The 21,871-nt window shown below is 36.1% G+C and overlaps 1 protein-coding gene across 3 annotated transcripts in view; it reads left to right on the forward strand.

Annotated features, from left to right (window-relative positions):
• The window catches only part of cntnap2a (contactin associated protein 2a), a 378,859-nt gene that overhangs the window by 246,961 nt on the left and 110,027 nt on the right, over window positions 1–21,871 (forward strand). The gene's annotated exons all lie outside the window — the stretch shown is intronic.

The raw sequence follows: 21,871 nt of genomic DNA on the forward strand, positions 1-21,871 counted from the left end.
TAAAATTGAAATAAAAATAAATACAATACAATACAAAAAATAATTTCCTATTATTTATTTTCATTTGGGCGTAAAATATTGCTCAATGACTTGACAGTTTCATGAGATTTACTTATATATTGTGTGAGCTGCATGCTGTGATTTGTGTGTGTGTGTGTGTGTGTGTGTGTGTGTGTGTGTGTACATACAGTACAGTATAAACATAATAATGTGCTTGGAAAGTAAACTCACTTTCTCAGACTATGTCCACAGCAACCTGTTTTTATTTCACTTGAACACACACACTTACTCACTCAGAAACATGTGCAGATACACACACTCTCTCCTGCCAGGGAGCTCATTTGTCATATCCATCTGCCACCTGTAATGCACATTGTGCAACTGGAAAGCAAAAGTGTTCTTGCCAAACATCTCTCAGCTGGTACCCACGGTGGCAACGAAATAGGACTAGAACAACAACAAAAATCTAATCTAAAGCCCACAATGCATCTATGGAGCTGCTATCCAAGAGCTGGTGAAAATAAAATGACATGTCATTTGGCCGGTGTGATCTGAGTAGATTTATGATAATGGAACATAATTTATTTAGTTTGTGTGATGTTGCCTTTTTAAAAGCTTGTCAGTCATAATATCTGTCAAAAAATATGATAGAATGTAAAGCTATATTCATAATATGACACAAATTTTATAGCCAAATGCAGACAAATTTAAAGGTATAGTTGACCCAAAAATTAAAATACATTTACTCACCCTCAGGACATCCGAGATGTAGATGAGTTTATTTACTGAACAGCTGTAAATGTGACTGTACCTTTAGTCTCTTTAGATAAAGCTAAGCTCACTAAATGACAAGAAAGAGACACTGCAGGATGGCAGGGAGCAGCTGTGTACTGGTTCCATTTACCCTCGTCTTTTACCTGACTGATCATCACTAAAGCCACTGATGCACATCATAGGTTTTATACACTGGGCCAAGCCGTCGTTGTCCTGGTGTGATCGTCTCCAGCACACTTCTGGCCTGATGTTACCACAGCAGCAGCTGGTTTGACATGGCAGTCACAGGTCAGTGGGGTCCTGTGAGGTGGAAAACGCTGGACAGTTTATATCTCTCCCTTGAGAGGGACGGTGAGAGACCGAAGACGAGAGAGGAGTGAGTCGTGATGGTGAGTGGGTGATGGGATGAGAGGCAGATGGTGTTTGCTGGTCGGGGTCGTTGGCCGAGCAGCTCGGGTCTCCTCGTGTCACTGAGCAGGCACTGCGGCTCTCTAACCTGCTCAGCCTGTCAGGATGGCTCGCTGACATTTTTTTTAGGAAGACCCCAACAGACGTAACGCTGCCACGAAGTGAGCCATTGATTAAAGCCTTTAACACTATTAGGTTTAGACGTGATATGGGTCAATGGAATACAAACTTCTGTGATGTGCATCTTTTTCATTTCTGAATTAAAATGAATTTTGAATTCATTTTTGGCATAAAAATAAAAAATATCCAGGCGATAAAGCTGTCCAGATTTAATAAATAAATAAATTAAAAAATAGTGTAAAATAAGCCTTTTTAAAATTGTATTTAATTTAATTTTATTAGTAGTATTATTTAATTTGGGGGGTTGTCTTTTTGTTTTTTGGGTTTGTTTTTGTTGTTGTTGTTGTTTTTTGTATATATTATATTGTATCTTATTATCAACTGCTGCTTAATATTTGACCATAATATTTTTATCACACACTCACACAAATATATATATATATATATATAAAATAAAAAAATTAAAAATTTTAAATATTAAATTTTACCATTTTTAAGGATTATTTGATCAATAGAAAGTTTAAAAGATCAACATTTATTTGAAATAGAAATCTTTTGTGACAGTATCAATTCATTTTATGTAATTTTGATCAATTGGTGCATTTTTGCCGAATAAAATTAGTATTAAAAATTATAAATAATAATAAAAAATTTATAAATAAATACAAATTTTGTACATACAGTCAATGTATAAAACAATAACGTTACATAGTATAGAGTTAGATTGAAAGTTCAAATTGAAAACTCTAGAGGACATAGATTTGGTTTCTACTTGGAAGAAAAAATATCATTGCTATCTGAGGAAAAACAATTGAGATATTAAAGAGACGCCATTCACGATTTTTGCTTCCTAAAGCATTTTATACTCAATATCTGCATCTGTTGGTCCCAATAATAATTGAAAGTCCTGATGCTGTATAATATTATGATTCAAAATTCAAAAACTAATAAAGCACAAAATCCGTGTATTCTCAAGCTGTTTGAACAGAACCACTTGCTCCATCAGCCTCTGAGCATTTCAGCTCGCCTAAACTCAAGTAGATTTGATTGTTATGTCCCTTGGCTCAGTCGTCAGAGAATTTGATGAGGCCTGTGAAATATGTTTCTTGAATATATTGCTCACGCAGATGGGAGAGGCATTTGGGGTGTGATTTCAAACCTCATGCAGTCATGCAGATGCACTTGGAAGTGAGGGAATCACAGTGGTTTGAGCATGCTAGGGGTGTTCAAGTGTGCGTGTGTGTGAGCGACTGAGGAGAAGAAAATAAAAAACCTTTTCTCAAGAGCTCTCGGTCTCCTAATTACGCAAAAAGGTTGTCATTCAGAGCAGATTGCAGTCCTCGTTTGATTGATGGTTGCAGTTATGCTGTTGATTTCATTCATTCCGAAAATAATTCCTGTAAAAAAAAAAAAAAACCTGTAGATTTGAAATGCCTCTCGTTCTGTTTTCAGCTTCAAAGATCAATGACCCATCGCAAGGTTATTCCATGTTCCCCAGATGGGGTGTGCTGATCTGGAATTTAAAATGAATGGCATTGCTTTGTTCTCTCCTGTAGGTCTGTCTCTGCTGAGTGTTCACATTATCGTTCACAGACCATTGTCTCAGCTCCAGCGCAGGGAAACAAATGCGAGCACAAAAGTCCATCTAATACATCTCCCCAACCGCACAGTCTACTTTGATGTCATGACCACATTTTCTGAAGTGCCTATTTGAACCTCTACATTGCATTTTGTATTTTTTAGTGAAAGTAGGCTACTTTAAATCAATGCCTTTTAATCAATCAATCAGTATTTTATTTTATTTCATTTTAATTTATAATTTATTTATTTTTATTTGTAATTTAATTTTATTTAATTTTATTTCATTTTATTTCATTTTATTTTGTAATAAAATAAAAATGAAATAGAATAAAATAGAATAGAATAAAAATAAAATCTAATTAAATAAAATGAAATAATTAAAAATATATTTTATTGTTGATAATTTAATTTAATTTAATTTAATTTAATTTAATTTAATTTAATTTAATTTAATTTAATTTAATTTAATTTAGTTTAGTTTAGTTTAGTTTAGTTTAGTTTAGTTTAGTTTAGTTTTGTTTTGTTTTGTTTTGTTTTGTTTTATGTACCAAAGTCACTGATAACACTTTTAAGAATAAATCCAGTGGGTCAAAACCTGAGACTATTATTTAGAGACTTCTGTTTTCTTTTCTTATCCTTTATCTATTATATATTTTTTATTATTATTAAATTATATTATTCACATAACAGTTGAATGAAACATTTATTTAACATTTACTTTAAAAAATAAATTTTTATTAAAATAAAAATTAAAAAAACTGTTAAAAAAAAAGTTCCAGGTTCATATTAAATTTTGAATACCAAATTTTCATTGTAGTCACTGACTTTTGGATATTTCATTTTTAATATTTGCAAATACTTGTCCATATCGTGATTTGATTCCAGTGTAATGACCTACTTTTGATTAATTCATCTAAACTTTGGCAAATTCTGTTTTTTGAATTCCGTGATTCCGTCTGTGTTTTCCGCATAGCGGAAATCATAGAGTCCTGCTTGATATATTTGGATCAAATTCGTTTTCCTGCTTTAGTCCCGGAATCACTATGTGTTTCATACAAGAGAAACATTGCAGTGTTGTTGGCCCAAGAGATGACTGTAAAAGCAGTCTCACAGAGCTGGCCCCAGGCATGGCTGCTGGAAAATGGGACGGTAGAAACTTTGCTCCTTTGTGCGGTCCTCAGAGGAGCCGGAGAGTGTAGTGTCTTGTATGAGGTGATTGCTAGAGTGCTTCCTGAGACATGCCTTAGAGTCATACCACAGTTCAAATGTATACAAGACTTCAGATCATGCTTAAAAGCTTTACACAGAGGTGCATCTCTTAAAGGAAAGGATTTGTGTTCTGAATTTGTGATTATGTTTGATACTTTGTTTGAGTTTTTGTGTTGTTAGACTGTGAACAAGGACTTTCTGTTGGTCATCTGCAAAATGGTCCATGGATCATGTGATGGGAGTAATGATGCTGGAAATTCAGTTTAAAATCACAGGAATAAATTAAATTTTAAAATATATTCAAATAGAAAACAGTTATTTTAAATAGTAAAATATTTCACAATATTACTGCTTTTGTTGTATTTTGGATCAAATAAATGCAGGCTTGGTGAGCAGAAGAGAATTCTTTAAAAAAACATAAAACAATCTTACTGTTCAGAAACTTTTGACTGGTAGTGTATATATCAAAATGATTTTTGGTTTATTTATTTTATTTTATTTTATTTTTAAAAAAATGTAACTTGATGTTTTTAGTAGTAGTATTTTAGTAGTAGAATTTAATTTACTGGAAGGTGGATTAATGTAAAACTGTTTTCACCTGCCATTATTACCGTGGGTGTCATTCCCAGGGAATATGCATGCAAATAAACGTATACTTTAAAATAAATGTATGCTTTGAAGATGCTTTGGGTAAAGCGGCTGCCAAATATGAGGAAACAAAATGCTCTCATTTGAAATTCTAGGAGCATTTTTTACTGATCTCAACAGGCAAAAGCAGTTGAGATTGAAGACATGAGAATATTTAATGTTTCCCCCTGCTCATCTTTGATAAAGCCTTCTCTATACATGCATTTGTGGTGTATGATGGTTTTGTTTGTTTTTTGTGGTTCTGTTTGAGAGCTGTATTATAATTTGACAGAATGCCACAGGGTGCTCCCCTCATCTCCTGCAGTGTGTATTTACTGTGGAAACAGATCAGGATCACAAGTGTATATTTAAGACGGCTGAAACTACAACTTCATTAGCCATATTACTGTCGCAGAGAAAGAACTGTTACACATCTTGGGGAAAAAAACAAATTAGAGTGAACCCATTCTAAGTTTATGGTGTTTGGGAACAGCATGGCACCCACGTATTATGACAAGCCTGCTGCCAAAGTACATTTTGGGAGAAAAATTACACGTGTATACATTCACCTCATGGCAACAACAGCTGTCAGGATGCAGAATTCATTCAGTTCAGTGTGATTCAGTTAACTTTGACTCTAAACAACATTTCATCCACTTCTCAAGTGGCTCTGTGAAAGCACCACATGCTCTTCGCAGTCATGTTGTGTACTGTATGCTGTCAGAGTAGGTGATGGGTTGTAACGTGTTGAAATGAGTATGGGAGTGGTGAAAGGAAACTAATTTTCACTGCGGCTTTGGATGCACAGCTCTGCTCTCAGTGTCCACTGTGGTGTGACGCATGTTATGGTGCTGCATTCATTGTGCGTAAGCTCTGATATGAAATCTAGATGTCATGCCTTGCTGCCTACTGCCTAGAAGGATTTGGAATGCTCTACAGGCAGCAAATAATGAAGAACATTGGAGACTTACAATTGGTGTCAGTACATGTCATACTAATGAATATATTTACAGTATATATATATATATATATATATATACAGGTGCATCTCAATAAATTAGAATGCCGTAGAAAAGTTAATTTATTTCAGTAATTCAACTCAAATTGTGAAACTCGTGTATTAAATAAATTCAGTGCACACAGACTGAAGCAATTTAAGTCTTTGGTTATTTTAATTTTGATGATTTTGGCTCACATTTAACAAATCCCACCAATTCACTATCTCAACAAATTAGAATATGGTGACATGCCAATCAGCTAATCAATTCAAAACACCTGCAAAGGTTTCCTGAGCCTTCAAAATGGTCTCTCAGTTTGGTTCACTAGGCTATACAATCATGGGGAAGACTGCTGATCTGACAGTTGTCCAGAAGACAATCATTGACACCCTTCACAAGGAGGGTAAGCCACAAACAATCATTGCCAAAGAAGCTGGCTGTTCACAGAGTGCTGTATCCAAGCATGTTAACAGAAAGTTGAGTGGAAGGAAAAAGTGTGGAAGAAAAAGATGCACAACCAACCGAGAGAACCGCAGCCTTATGAGGATTGTCAAGCAAAACCGATTCAAGAATTTGGGTGAACTTCACAAGGAATTGACTGAGACTGGGGTCAAGGCATCAAGAGCCACCACACACAGACGTGTCAAGGAATTTGACTACAGTTGTTGTATTCCTCTTGTTAAGCCACTCCTGAACCACAGACAACGTCAGAGGCTCTTTTCAGATGAGTGCAAGTTTTGTATTTCATTTGGAAACCAAGGTCCTAGAGTCTGGAGGAAGGGTGGAGAAGCTCATAGCCCAAGTTGCTTGAAGTCCAGTGTTAAGTTTCCACAGTCTGTGATGATTTGGGGTGCAATGTCAGCTGCTGGTGTTGGTCCATTGTGTTTTTGAAAACCAAAGTCACTGCACCCGTTTACCAAGAAAGTTTGGAGCACTTCATGCTTCCTTCTGCTGACCAGCTTTTTAAAGATGCTGATTTCGTTTTCCAGCAGGATTTGGCACCTGCCCACACTGCCAAAAGCACCAAAAGTTGGTTAAATGACCATGGTGTTGGTGTGCTGGACTGGCCAGCAAACTCACTAGACCTGAACCCCGTAGAGAATCTATGGGGTATTGTCAAGAGGAACATGAGAAATAAGAGACCAAAAAATGCAGATGAGCTGAAGGCCACTGTCAAAGAAACCTGGGCTTCCATACCACCTATATGGAAGTAAATATTGAAATATATATATATATTTCAACCTGGTCTCATAAAAATACGTACCTCTGCGCACTTTTTGTGCGACACCGTTTTACGTACCTTGCTGCACGTTTCGCCGCAGTTTCAAATAGAAATGTCCACTGAGTGAGACAGGTTCAATATGTGAACCCTGGCACGTTTTTATTACGTAGATATTGGTACGTATTGCTGTTTTTTTATTACGTTGCTTCAGATACGTATTGCGGCAGTTCAGAATTCAAATATCCGGGGACTGTCGCTAAAACTTAATGCTCTATCGTGTTGGAAATATGCCCTACACCAAATCCAGCCTTAAACCTACCCGATAGTGTTAACAAATGCAAAACTGATATAAAAACGTATTATCTGATGCAACTGTGCCATTTGAACTTCCTTTTACGCAGATTTTAACTGCTTTGTCGAACCGTAGTTACACAGGATTTGATCCGGTGCTTCTCGTCTCCTAAGTCCGTCTCCGTACTCCGTGAGCTACCGAACAAACTTGTCATTTATGAAAACCCATAGATATGAAGCTGGATGTGTGCGATGCTAACGTTCAAAAGCATCAGTTTTCAAATCTCCCAGCATATTAATATTGTTTTGAAGTCATAGCATGATATTCTTCAAGTAATTGTGCGAAAATTACGCTTTATTAATCGCAACTCTGTAAATTTGTGTGAAAGTGTTCATTTATTTTGGAAACTGCAGTGATATGTACTTATTGGTACGTATTTCATGTCATGCTAAAAAGTGCACCCAGGTACGTAAATGCCATGAGACCAGGTAGATTTTTTTTTATTATTTTTTTTTTCCCACAATGCTATGCTGGAATGTGATGCCTTAAAATGCCTACATTGGCAGCTTGGAGCAGTCGAGCTCACACTGCCTTTGCAATGTACAAAAAAAGCAGTACAGTTTATGTGCTGTTGCATTATTCAGATGTTTGTCTATATTTGTGTTTGTTTGCTATTTTTCATTAAATCATACATTGACAGTTTCTTTTCTTTTTTTTATTATTGTAAATTGTATTTTCTGTTATCACTGTGATCTTCACAGGGAGGTCAAAGCTGTCTTTCTTTATCCAGTCGAAAACAGATTTAATCAAACCCTGTCACTCGAAAAGACGACAGTGCTAAGACAAAAACTACAGATTTGAACTCTGCATGAACCGAGAAATTCAATGGAGCCAATGGTGAATTCACGATACAAGCAAAAAGAACATCAATTATATTCAGAGATTCAGAAGCCCTCGGTCATTCTTTTAATGTCGTTTTGAAAAAATAAAAATCCAGTTGTGGGAGACCGTTCCACGCCGTGAAAAAGAAAAGAAGGAACTCTTACTTTTTGATGAGAGAAGGACTGATATTCAAAGTCCAGTTCAGTCGAGAGGTCGGATAAAATGCATTTTCTGGCTGCAAGCTGGCGGAGACAATCTTCCCAACACTGTCACCCACAAGGCCCTATACTTCATCACAATAAGCTTGGTCTCTTCATTTCCTTCTTCTCGGGAGCGGTGGGAAATAGCTGAGAAGATGTGATGTCAGTGCAGAGAGAAGGTCATGCTTCATGTTGTCAGTAGTTCTTGGCACACCCAATCACGACTCAGATTTGTCTCTCCAGTTCAACTCTTATGACCATTTTCCTCTTAGAAATCCACTGGCTTTTCTTTCACCTCTGATTCGGTCGTAGTTGTTCTTTTATGTCACAACGAGACAATAATCCTCACATTTTCTCTCCTTTCACTCCAATGTCACCTTCAGCACCACTCGAGGAGATTTCTATTTACTGACGTGAACATGAAGGACAATGTATTCTCCTCAGGGAATATTTCCCTTAGGGATAAAAAGTCCATCAGTCCAAAGCCTGTTTCTTATTACCCAGAAATATAGCTAATGTTTATGCATGACCTTGTGCTGGGCGGTTCTTTGTCTCCCACTCAGGATGACTGAATATACGCGCGAAAAGTCACTCAGTGCGCTTTTGACAAGGTTATTCCCAGTAACAAGCTCCAAAGAGCGTATTTGAGCATCTGGGAACACTGGAATGTGATTCCTAATCTTTAGAAGTATGGAAATGCCGCACCCTTGCGGTAAGAGCGTACGATCTGTAAGGACGACACCTCGGTCACTGAGCGATTGCGTTTTAGATGCCACTGCAGGATAATATTTAGAGTTGGTTCCATTTTTTTTTAAATCTCCTTGAAGCTGCCCCTGTTCACTGTGAATGGAACTATGAGTGAGTTACATGGTAAAATCCAAAGAATGGTGACTGAAATGTCGAGAAAATTACACTGGAATGCTATTTATATATATACACAGTTTCTACTGCTTTTATTTTTCAATTCTTAACTTTAAGAAGAGAGACATTCGGAGTGTTCAATTTAATATTATTCTCTTTCTGACAGACATAAACAACAAGTGTACAGTGACAATCTGTCTGCTTGTTTTTAATGCATGTTTGTTTGGATTTTGTTAGATCTTTGTTTTATATATATATATATATATATATATATATATAGTAGCTGGCTTTTATAATGTTATGTTCGAAAGTTGCCAGTGACAAGCCTTCTGCATCTAAATAAAGGTTTACATGTGGGAACAGGTAGATTTCTTCAAGCTGCGGCTGTGATCAAATCAGATGAGATCGGTGCATCTGTTGTGCTCCCTCCCTCTGTGTTGACTGACAGGAGTCTAAAGGCTATTTCCATCTCAAGGCTGTGAAGTTGAGAGATTGACATGTTGAACTACAATCAAATGTAATATTTTCTTTGTGAATGTTTACTGTGAAACATTGGAGCTGGAGAATGTTGTTAAAAGGTTAGGAGATGCTACCGCAAAACAGTGAGGTTTGACAACATGGTTAAAGGAATAAATGTGCTTATGGTGTTTTTGCATATTTTGGATGTTTGAGAAATAGCAACTAGCCTAGATTCTTATTTTGTGTGTTTTACAGAAAAATGTAAGGGCGAGGAAGTGATGACAGAACATTCATTTTTAAGTACAATATCCCTTTAATCAGTGCAGGAAGTAATGAATTTTAACAAATAAAAATGGCTGCCTCAACAAATTAATTGATTCTTTTTGATAACGTGCTTTGTTTTCTGTCAAGTTGTGAAAGCGTTGTCATGTGATCTCTGGAGTTCTTCTCTGAAAACTCGATTTCACTCTCTCTGGGGGGTTAGAGTAGGTTCAAGACTTCATAAAGGGTTATTTCAGCACCCCTGTGAGACCAGTAATGAAGAAGCTTTGCATGATTCATTGCGGTGTTAGTGCCTGTTGAGAATGACTTTGGGTCATAAAAGTGTTCTTTGACCTTGTGGCTTCACTAAAAGAGTCTCTCAAAAAAGCTGTAAGTAATCAATACGACAGGAAGCTTTACATAAAGTTTCTTTGGTGAAGTTGTTGGTGCCATTTTCTCAGTGTCTCAAAAAAGCTCTCACCACCTGGATGATTGTGACACCTCATTTTACAAAGAAAGAGAATTTTAAAAGAATGGTTTTTGATAAAAAGTGACAGTAAAGACATTTACTGTATGCTACAAAAGATTTCTATTTCAAATAAATGCTATTCTTTTGAACTTTGTATTCAGAAGAGAAAAAAAAGTATGTTTCCACAAACATATTACACAGAACAACTGTTTTCAGCAATGATGAGAATAAATGTTTCTTGTGCAGCAAATCAGTATATTAGAATGGTTTCTGAAGGATCATGTGACACTGAAGACTGGAGTTATGACTGCTGAACATTCAGCTTTGCATCACAGGAAAAATACATTTTAAAATATATTAAATTAGAAAACAGCTATTTACTTGCTGTATTAAAAACAATTACTTTCTACACTCTCTGAGTAAATTCAGCTCAACAAAAACTATTTGGCAGTGGCATCTAGCATGCTGTTCACTTGTGTACACAGTTCAAAAACAGTGAGATAAAGCATGTGCAATTTTTGCTAATTATGAAGTATGATACAAGCAACATAAGGAAAAAGAACACTAATGAGGACAGCTTGTTCTTTTCTAATAATTAAAACCAATGATGGTGATTTTGGAAGGGATGCAGCCCCCTTACATTTCCTTTTTCCATGATTGTGAAGTCATTAATTAATTAATTTGTGCTCTGGGAAAAGGAAGTCTCTTCTGTTTTCAGTATTTCTCTTCATTGTTTCTGAAAAACTGACAGTTAACAAAGGGGATTTGAAAACAATAGAGAATAATTTGAACATTACATTAGATATTTTACTAAGCATTTATTGTGTTTTCACATCACAAATTACAGACAGACAAAAAAAATGGATATAATCTTCACTTGGAACCTGTAAAGCTTTCCAGTGAAGAATGAAGTGCTTAAAAGCTTTGCCGAATGAGAATTGCACGTTGATCCAAAAATAACAACATTTTAATTGCATCTCTTCCTTTACTTCACTTACTTTTTTGAAAATTATCTATTAGAATTGGAAAGCTTTGGAATAGTTTCGTTTTCTCGTATATTGTCATAATATGGTTTACATAAATGTGATGAATGTGATATTTTTTATATAAATAAAAACCACTGTTGTTAATTGGCTGCAAATTTCAGTTCTCTAAATTCTATGCAACAAAATAGATATTAGTTGTATATTATATTGTATTGTATTGTATATTATTTCTGTATTTTCATTTTTAATTTAATTTTAGTTTATATTTTTGTATGCAGTTTTGTTACTGTATGTGCTGTTTATTATTATTTCTTTTAATCTTTTTTTATTTAATTTAGTTGCCAGAGCAACATTTGTACTTTCTATTTAAGTTTTTATTTATTTATTTTATTTTTTATAATTTTTTTATGTTTTTATTTAAAAAAATGTATCATTACTATTATTTATATTTATTTATTTTTTATTATCGAGGAAAAAAAAACAAAAGAAAAGAAATTAGTTGACGTTAACAACACTGCTTTCCATTCATGTTGTATATGAGTTTAATGTATTGATGTTTTCAGAAGACACTATCTGACCTGCTTCTATGCGTTTATTTGTTGTACTGAGTTCATGAAAAACTGTGAAGGAAAAGGAGCTGAATTTCGATCTCTTATCTCTCACTCTTGTTTTCTGAATGATTCTGCTTGAATTATTGATTTGTAGAGAAAGCTACCAGAGTTCACTCTGGTCTACGCCAATCCCAAACCATAGTCCACCATCATTCTGCTTTCTTCTTCAGGCAGGCTTCTTTTTGACCAAGGGCAAACTACATTTCAGAGTCCAGGAGGGAGAGGAGTTTTGGTCAGGAGAGGACAACTTGCTGACAGGTTTTGCCTGGTTCACTCAACCTTTATCCTCAAGGAATTTGCTTTCTGTTGATTAGTTTGCTTGCACACTCAGATCCGGCCTACAGAAAGCACACTAGAGAGGCTTTTTAATTTCTGATGGCTCAGAGATGGTGGATTTCTTGCACAGTTGTCATCTGACTGAAGTATTTGACAGCCAGAGAGTGATTTATGGATGCTGCATCCAATCTGACTGATTCCCAATGATGCTGCATCCCACATCCATATGAAATGCTTGACAATGTCTTAAAGCTTTAAGGAATCCAATCTGTCAAACCCCTGGTTCATGAGAGAGGATGATCTGAGCATAGTGTTTTTATGAGAACGGGCTTTTTTGTGGCAAATCTGCTGTTGTTGCTGCTGCTTGTTTTAGTGTCTTTGACTGGTTTGCGGAGTTTTGTAGCTACTTTCAGTTATTCAGGGTTTGCGTTCTTATAAATACAGCTTAGTGACACAGTAGAAGAACCGTTGTTGGTTCTTAAAAGAACCATTTTTTCTTACTGTGAAAAATATTGTAAAATATATCATATGAAGGACCTTTTTTCCTGTTTTAAAGAACCTTTTGTTAAATAGAAAGCTTCCATTGATGTTAAAGGATCTTAATTGAACCATCGTTAATTTTACTTTCAACACAAAATAATAATTGTAAAAATAATCCGCTCTTTGCCTGACCTCATGATCGAACACAGCTCTTGCTCCTTTAGTAATTGTTCATCAAATCAAGAATATTCCTCATTCTGTGATGTTCCTGGGATTTGTGGCCTGACAGGTACTATAGCAAAAGGATTGAATCTGAGGTATGTCAATTTGAATAATTTAGTGTGTTTTCGCTGACTTGGCCTGTGTCTGTTGTTCCTTCCTTCCCCATTGCCAGTTCTACTTAAAAAAGATTCACCAAAGTTCATCATTTTCTCACCCTCATGTCTTTCCAAAGTTTCTTTTTTTTCTGTGGAACATAAAAGATGCATGGTCTTCTTTTCCATTCAATGAAAGTTGTTGAGCAGAGGCTTTTGAGGTACAAAAAAGGACAAAAATGCACCATAATCATATTTAAAAGTGGTATATATATATATGAATATTTAAACTAGCCAAAACATTCTTTGAAAATAAATTCATTGTGTTTTGGCATCAAATGGGTGGTTGTATACTATGTGGTGCTTTTTTCATTCTCTTTTTTTGAAAGAAATTTAGTACTAAAGTAACTTGCCAGTTACTTTGTGCACTTTCTCCACCAGTGAAAATAGTTCCAAACAAAGCCACATCAGAATTATCTATTGTGCATCTCTTATCACAAAGTCGTGGTGTTTCATTCCTGAATAACCGTTTTTGAACGGTTCTGTTGAGTGAACTTTTCATTGAATGATTCATTGACTCGCTCATAGAGACAGTCACTTTCTTCGCTCCTGAATGAATCAGCATTTTTTAATGATTTTTTTTAATGGACTATTCCCTGACTTGTTCATTAAAAAAATTTTGTCACCTAATTTGTTACCAAATGAATCTGTGTTTTTGAACAAATCGGTTGAATAAACGAGTCAATGATTCACTCATAAAGACAGTAACTTGTTTTTGTTCCTGAATCAATCAAGGCAAGGCAAGGCAAGTTTATTTATATAGCACATTTCATACACAGTGGTAATTCAAAGTGCTTTACATAAAAGAAAGTAAAATAGTCATTAAAAAAAATAATCACAACAATAAAAACAAGGAATTTAAAAACAAATATTCTCAAGCTTTGTTCAAACTCTTCCGCACAAAGTGAAAAAACCTTCCAAAACACCTAACTATTCCACTACGTCACTTACTTCGACCATCATAAACCAAACAAATAGAACTCAGAGGTCCTAACCAACACACTTGTCTTTCCTTGCCCACATTCTCTTTACCATCATAGCACTTACTCTAGCCTTCTGTTTAAACTTTTAAAATTATATAAAAATGTATTTAAAATGAATTTAAAACAGTTAAGAATAGAAAATGATTGTACATAGTGCAATCAGTTTGGACGTAGCACAGTGCTGATTCAACAAATGCACAGCTAAACAGATTTAAATGTGGCTAATGTTTTAGCACATCTGATCTCTTCTGGAAGCTGGCATAATAGCTAAAAGCGGACTCCCCTTGTTTTGTGTGAACCCTTGATATTTCTAACTGACTCGATCCTAATGATCTGAGTGGTCTGTTTATATAAACAAAACATCTAATTCTTGCAATGTTTTTGAGAAGATAGTATGCTGATTTGGTTACTGCTTTGACATGACTACTGAAACTGGTCTGAGGTCTGTCTCCAGAATCACCCCAAGATTTTTGACTTGATTGACCCTTAGAGTCAAGGTATGCATTCACCTTGAGAACTTCATCTTTGTTTCCAAATGCAATGACTTCAGTTTTCTTCTTGTTTAACTGAAGAAAGTTCTTGCACATCCAACTGGTAATTTCATCAATGCATTGGCAGAGGGAGTCAATGGGGCTATAGTCATTTGGAGATAAGGCTAGGTAAATCTGGGTATAATCAGCATAGCTGTGATAGGCAATTTGGTTTTCCAGTCTGTCTAGAAGTATGTTATGATTGACAGTGTCAAACGCAGCATTAAGATCTAGTAGTACCAGCACTGATGTTTTGCCAGAATCAGAATTACAGCAAATATAATTTATTATCTTAATGAGTACTGTCTCTGTGCTGTGATGCACTCGGAAACCAGATTGAAAATTGTCCAGGTATCCATTTGAGTTTAAGTAGTTGTTCAGCTGATTAAAAACTACCTTTTCAATAATCTTACCTATGAAAGGAAGATTTGATATTGGTCTATAGTTGCTCAATATGGTGTTATCAAGAATGCGCTTTTTCAGAAGGGGCTTAACAACTGCAGTTTTCAGGGAGTTTGGAAAAGTCCCAGAAAGAAGTGAGGCGTTCACCACTTCTAAGAGATCTGCTTCTAAACAGTTAAGCACACTTTTGAAAAAAGATGTGGGAAGTGTGTCAAGATAGCAGGTTGACGATTTAAGATGCTGTACTATTTCTTCCAAAATTTTGCTATCAATTGCTTCAAAAACAGACATAGTTACTTCTTTTTTAAATTGCGGTCACATCTGTGTGACCTCTGCATAGCTGTGCACGATGTGCCAATCGCCTTTCTGATTTTATTGATCTTCTCAGAAAAGAAGGAAACAAACTCATTGCATTTGCTGTCGGAAAGCATTTCACTGGTAATCTGACTTGGGGGGTTTGTTAGTCTCTCAACAGTAGAAAAAAGAGTATGAGTGTTGTTTGTTACTGTTTATAAGGTTTGAGAAGAAGGTCAGTCTAGCTGTGGCTAGTTCCACATTGAAAGCATGAAAGTTGTCTTTATAGATGCTATAGTGAACATTCTGAATCAGGTCAAAAGTGTTTAAAACAGTTATAATTTATTTTGTTTTGGGTTTTTTTTTGGTTTTTCTGCATTATCTATGTGAATATTAAAATCCCCTGCAATAGTAAAACAGTCAAACTCTGAGGAAATCATTGATAACAGTTCTGTGAACTCTTCAACAAAGGCTGGAGAGTATTTTGGAGGTCTGTAATTAATGATAAACAGAATGCGTGGAGCACCTTTCAGCACACTACTAAGGTATTCAAAAGACAAATACTGACCAAATGACACTTGCTTGCATCGATAAACATCTTTAAATAGAGCAGCTACTGTATACCTCCACCTCTCCTAACAGTCCTGCAGACACTTATAAAATTAAAGTTAGGAGGGGCTGTTTCATTGAGGACTGTTGCACTGCAGCTGTCTTCTAGCCATGTTTCATTTAGAAACATAAAATCCAGCTTGTTTGTGATTTATTAAATCATTGATCAGAAATTATTTATTTTCAGTGAGCGAATCGAATGTTTAAAAATGCTAACTTGATGGAATTACATTTTGTCTCTACAGCAATCTTAGTTTGATGCATAATAGGCCGCAGATTAGATGGGTCAGCCATACGGCTTGAGTAGGCCTTCGACTTTCTATCATGTGATAAAACATAAATAGAGGAAGCTACTGACACACTGGGTTCCTTGTTCTGTAAATATTTGTGACAGTTGCTGCTATCATAGTGGGGACCCGACACATATCACTGAGAGCTGTTATCAATTGCTTTTGGTTCACCTACAGCAGATGGAGGAGGGTTTGGGCCCTGGCTTTGTGGCAGCGGACGGAGAGCTCTCACAGGAGGAGGAGGGTGAGCTGGGCCCACAGGCTTTGGTGGTTGTCGAGCCCGCCGTTTTTTAGTTGATATCTGGGGGCTTGCAGCGAAAGAGTGGGAGAGTTTGGTCCCAGCATACACTAGTTCCTTCATTTTCTGTGAGAAGCTTAGAAGTGGAGATGCTGGAGAGAGGGATAATGTGTCTGGTGAGATGGGCTCTGGTTCTGGTGTTCCGGTGGCTGTGATATGGCTTCCCTGGCTGTTTTCCAGAAAGTCGTCCTTGGGTGCTGAGTCTTGGAGCTATTGTAGTACGGCACAGTCTGCCTGCGATGAGCTCTGTGGGCAGGGCTTAGCCGGGATGCCCATGAGCAGTGCTTGTTGTGGCTGCGTGGCATTATCAGTGTCCTTGTGGGATTCTTCAACCACATGATGACTCGGAAGCCGATATGAAGTCCTGTGGTCACTCATACTCTGTCCAGGTGTGTGTGTGCTATTCAGGTTGAGTGGATTGGCACACACTACCGAAGGATGATGGAGGGAGAAGTAGGTATTAGGGGTTGCACCGACTAATCGACTAGTCGACTTTAATGCTCTGCCATGACGCTTTAAACTTGACGTCGACTAGTCGCTGGTCCTATAGAGGGCGCAACAGTATAAGAAATCTCTGAAGGACTCCTACATTTGCGCTCCGTTTCCAAACAGTTAAAATGATAAATAAATGCATACTCTGAAAGCGCTCCACAAGACATGTGTGACTATATTACTGGATGCTCGAAATTGAACGGGAGAATGCACATTTTAAACAGCTTATAGTACAGGTCAGTTAATCGGCATTCTAATATAATGCACTGCTGCTCTGTAACGCACACACATAGGCTTCAGACAGTAGCGCGTACATCATGTGCAGATTGCGCGTGCAGAGAATCGTTCAGCGCGGAAATGTATTTCAACACTGTTCTGTGATTAAACTAATCTAAACTAAATCCCACAGCTTCACTACTAGTAGAGAGTCGCTGCCAGGTAGAATTAATTCACACACGCAATCGCTCTCACTAATGCATTCATATGAATGTAATCTTTACGTGCTACTTTATCTGTATCTGATTTAGAACGAGCAGAAATCTGTGAGAAATATAACGACCCAAAGACAAAATAACTGATAAAAATTAGCTGTTATAGGAGCAATAGTCATGTGGGCAGCACTGTGTCATATGCCATAGCTGTGCACAAGGTGTTTGTCACATCTCCAGACTTATTTATTCATTAATGGCGTCATCAGCGACTAGTCGACTTCGACTCATCACATAAAAGTCGTTCCCTAGTAGAAGTCAACCCCTAGTAGATATTGTCCTTTAGCACTCTTGCACCAAGATTGTTTGGGTGGAGGCCATCCAGTTTAAACAGTTGTCTATGGCCCCAGAAAAGATTTAAGTTGTCGATGAAGTTGACTCCTTTTCAGTTGTTTCAGTTTTTTATTGATCTGTTCAATGATTGATTCATTGACTCGCCCCTTACAAACAGTCACTTGTTTTATTCCTGAACATATCAGTGTTTTTGAACGAATCCGTTGAAGGAATGATTCGTTGACTTTGAGACCTTGTTTCATTCTTGAATGAATCTGTTTTTGAACAAATGTTTAAGAAATGAGTCAGTGATTCAAAGACACACGTTGCCACCTACTGGTGTAACCATGTAATCAACAGAAGTTGTCACTTAAAAATCCCCACCTCTAATGTGCAGACTGGCAGTCTATCTAGAAGAAGTAGTTTTATTTATATAGTGCCTTTCCATCGCTCAAGGTCGCATTACATATAGTAGTATATTGCAAATACATTTTAGATAAAGAAGCAAAAAAATCATCTTTTATGTCATACATACAGTGGTGGCCAAAATTATTAGAACACTAGTATTTTGACCAGCTAAAAAAGGTTTTAAGTCAGTTATTTCTATCTTTTGCTCTAGTGTGTCAGTAGGAAATATCAGTTTACATTTCCAAACATTAATTTTGCCATTGAGTTACCTGAAAAACTATGCACAAGTGCACCTAGGGCAAAAGCTGCTTTAAACGCAAAGGATGGTCACACCAAATGTTGATTTCATTTAGTTAATAGAAGTTAATTGATAAGGAAAATCTATTCATGACATTATTTTTAACAGCATCCTCATTTTACAGCATTTTTATACAAGTGTCTAAAACTTTTAACAGTACTATAGCTTTGCAGGTAGGTTTCTTGAAGCATCTTGGAGACGTTGCCACAGTTCTTCTGGATTTAGTCTCTCTCAGTTTGTTCTGTTTCTTCATGTCATTCCAGACAGACAGGATGATGATGATGGGATCAGATCTCTGTGTGGAGACAAAAATTACTGGATTATTACAATTAATGGCAAAATGAATGTTCCTACTGACGCACTACAGCAAAAGATAGAAATAACTGACTTAAATCCATTTTTTAGCTGGTTAAAATACTAGTATTCTAATAATTTTGGCCACCACTGTATTTTAAGTCATACAGGTTTGGAATGACATTTCCAATTTTTGTTTTTGAGTGAACTGTCCCTTTAAAGCTTTACTACCAAAAGATTCATTCAAAATGGGGGCGACCTCACCATGTAATCTGCCCAGCAATTTCTCTCTCTTCACGTTACCCTTTCATTAGCATTCAACACAGCAGAGCTGATTGAGATGACCTGCAATAACAATCCGTCCAATCAGTGATTTTGATGCACTTAGCGTCAAGAGAGGCAGCCTGTCCAAAGAATGATGATTCCGTCATGACGTGCTCGCACTCAGCTGCAAATTATAATGAAGCCTGAGAGAAAATTTGTTGTGTCCTTTTCAGGTGAAAAAGGCAATTACCAAGGCACAATTAATTTTCATTTTATAAATGTTCATTGTTTTTGTTTACGACAACATTCCAGCTCAACGTTTTATTTTGCCAGCCAACGGAAGGGACAATGTAATTATTCAGATATGCATGAAGGCTCGGCTATTGAGCTGAAACAGAACTGGATCACTGGACTTGGAATACTTATAAGGGAATATAAATCGGTGTGGCATACCTGTCTCAAGGCCAGTAAGACTGTAAGATGAATTCCTACTGTGATTCATTAAGTGAAAAAATGACTGAGAAATATATGTGAAAGGAAGAAGTAATTCAAAGAGAAAATAAAACAATAAGATGGGCTTCAAAGAGTAAATGCCAGAGCTTTTTCAAACTTCTGAATGCACAAACACCAAAATATGTAACGAAAACCATAGACTTATTTAAATGTGGCATTTTAGAAAATAATCTTTTATTTTCATCTGTTGTTATTCTTGGTGACCTTTGATCACCTGTGATCATGCTCCTCTTCAGTGCAGTGTAATTCAGCTATATTAGATTTTGCACCTGTGATGGCAATTTTCTAGCAGTGGAGAGTCAGACAGAAACTTATTCTTTTGGCTGACGGGTGTAAAGCACTAATGGAATTCTAAAACCCTTCAATGCAGTGCTGGAGGTATTTATATCAGCTTGATATCATTGCTGAAAAAGTCTGCCTGCAAAGAAGCTTTCACCTTAAATCCTCTGAATCGTCAATAATTCAGGGGAAATATTAAATTTTATGATATCTTTGGGAAGAAGACTATTAATTTCAAACAAGATAAGCTTCACTGTATTCTCATTTACAAATATTATTAGGCATTTCTGTGATGGATGTCATGTCTATAGTGGGCCAAGGGGCACAGCACTACAAAATTAAGTTAGTCCATTGATTTGTATGTGGGTGGTTCTTCAAATCTGGCACTTGTTCTAAAGGTTGGTTTGTAGATACTTCCTGATAGATTTTTTTGTGTTACATAGAGAATTGTGTGTTGCGTTTTGCAAAAAAGTTTTTTATGAAATTGAAAACTGAGTCAAAGGCCGAGAATTAGTGTGTGGTTTTGCAGATTTGGTGTGTGGTTCTGGTGTTTGAGTGTCAGGTTTCAGAAATTGTGTGACAAGTAAAGATTTTGTGTGTAAGCAGTTGGAAAAAAAACTGTAATAAGATGTTTCTTCTGGACCAAATCAGCATATTAGTATGATTTCTGAAGGATTATGTAACACTGAAGACTGGAGTAATGATGTTGAATATTCAGCTTTGCATCACAAAAAAAAATTATAATATAATCAAATATAATAAAATAAGAAATAGTTATTTTAGATTTCAATCATTTTTCACAATATATGTGTTTTTACTATGTATTTTATCAAATTATGTATTTACTTTTTGAGCAAGAGACATGTTTTAAAAAACTTTAACAAAACTGTACCAACTCAAATCTTTTGAACAGTACTTTATATCTTCAGATATTACTCAATTATGGTAGCATCTTCATCTTACTGAGAAATTTTGACCCGATGCAATTTTTCAACAGTGTGTCGTTTCCAATTTAGCTGTAATTTTGTCAAATTAGGCAAAAGGTCTGAAAATATTTAATTTGTCTGCAGTTAGTATACATACAATGTTAGGTATGAAAATAGTGGTAACACATTAGTATAGGTAGCAGTTCTCACTAATAACTAGTTGCTTATTAGCATGCCTATTATTAACATATTGGCTGTTTATTAGTACTTATAATAATAATCATTTTTATTTATATAGCGCCTTTCTAGCACTCAAGGTCACTTTACAAATCAGAGACAATAGACATCAATACCAAAAAACATAAACCAAAAGCTAAGAGTAATATACAGAAACCACTTACAAGATTAGAGTAGAGATACAGAAAGAATGAAGATAAACATCCATAACAGTTCACAGTCTATGACCTGAAGAGTAATGGTCAGAAAAAAAAAAGGGGTTTTAAGAGGTTTTTAAAGGAGAGAAGGGAGGATGCCTGACGGATGGTTTGGGGAAGAGCATTCCACAATCTGGGAGCAACAACACTGAAGGCCCTAGCTCCCATAGTCACCAGACGAAACTTAGGGGTGACTAACAATCCCTCAAAATCTTAATGAGCGGGCAGGTACATATGGTAGGAGTAAATCAGATAAATAAGAAGGAGCAATGTTATGGTGGGTTTTATAAGTGAGAATTAGTATCTTGAAATTAATACGCAAGGAAACCTGGAGCCAATGAAGATGATAAAGAATAGGGGTAATGTGATCGTTCTTTCTTGTGTGAGTAATCAAGCGAGCAGCAGAATTTTGAACATATTGTAATCGTTTGATATTATTAGCTGAGATGCCACAAAGAAGTGAATTACAATAATCTAATTGGGATTTAACAAAGGCATGTATAACAGTTTCAACATCCTGCTGACTGAGAGAGGATCGAATACGCGAGATATTACGTAGATGGGAAAAAGCTGTCTTAACCACTTTACCAATATGATCGCTGAATGAAAGAGTAGAATCAATGAGAACACCAAGATTGCAAACTTTAGTGGAGGGCATAATCAGATCACCATCCAGATCCAGCGGTTGACTAGAATGCTTAGATAC

The sequence above is a fragment of the Onychostoma macrolepis genome, chromosome 24, assembly GCF_012432095.1.
Source record: "Onychostoma macrolepis isolate SWU-2019 chromosome 24, ASM1243209v1, whole genome shotgun sequence".
Taxonomy (NCBI): Eukaryota; Metazoa; Chordata; class Actinopteri; order Cypriniformes; family Cyprinidae; genus Onychostoma; species Onychostoma macrolepis.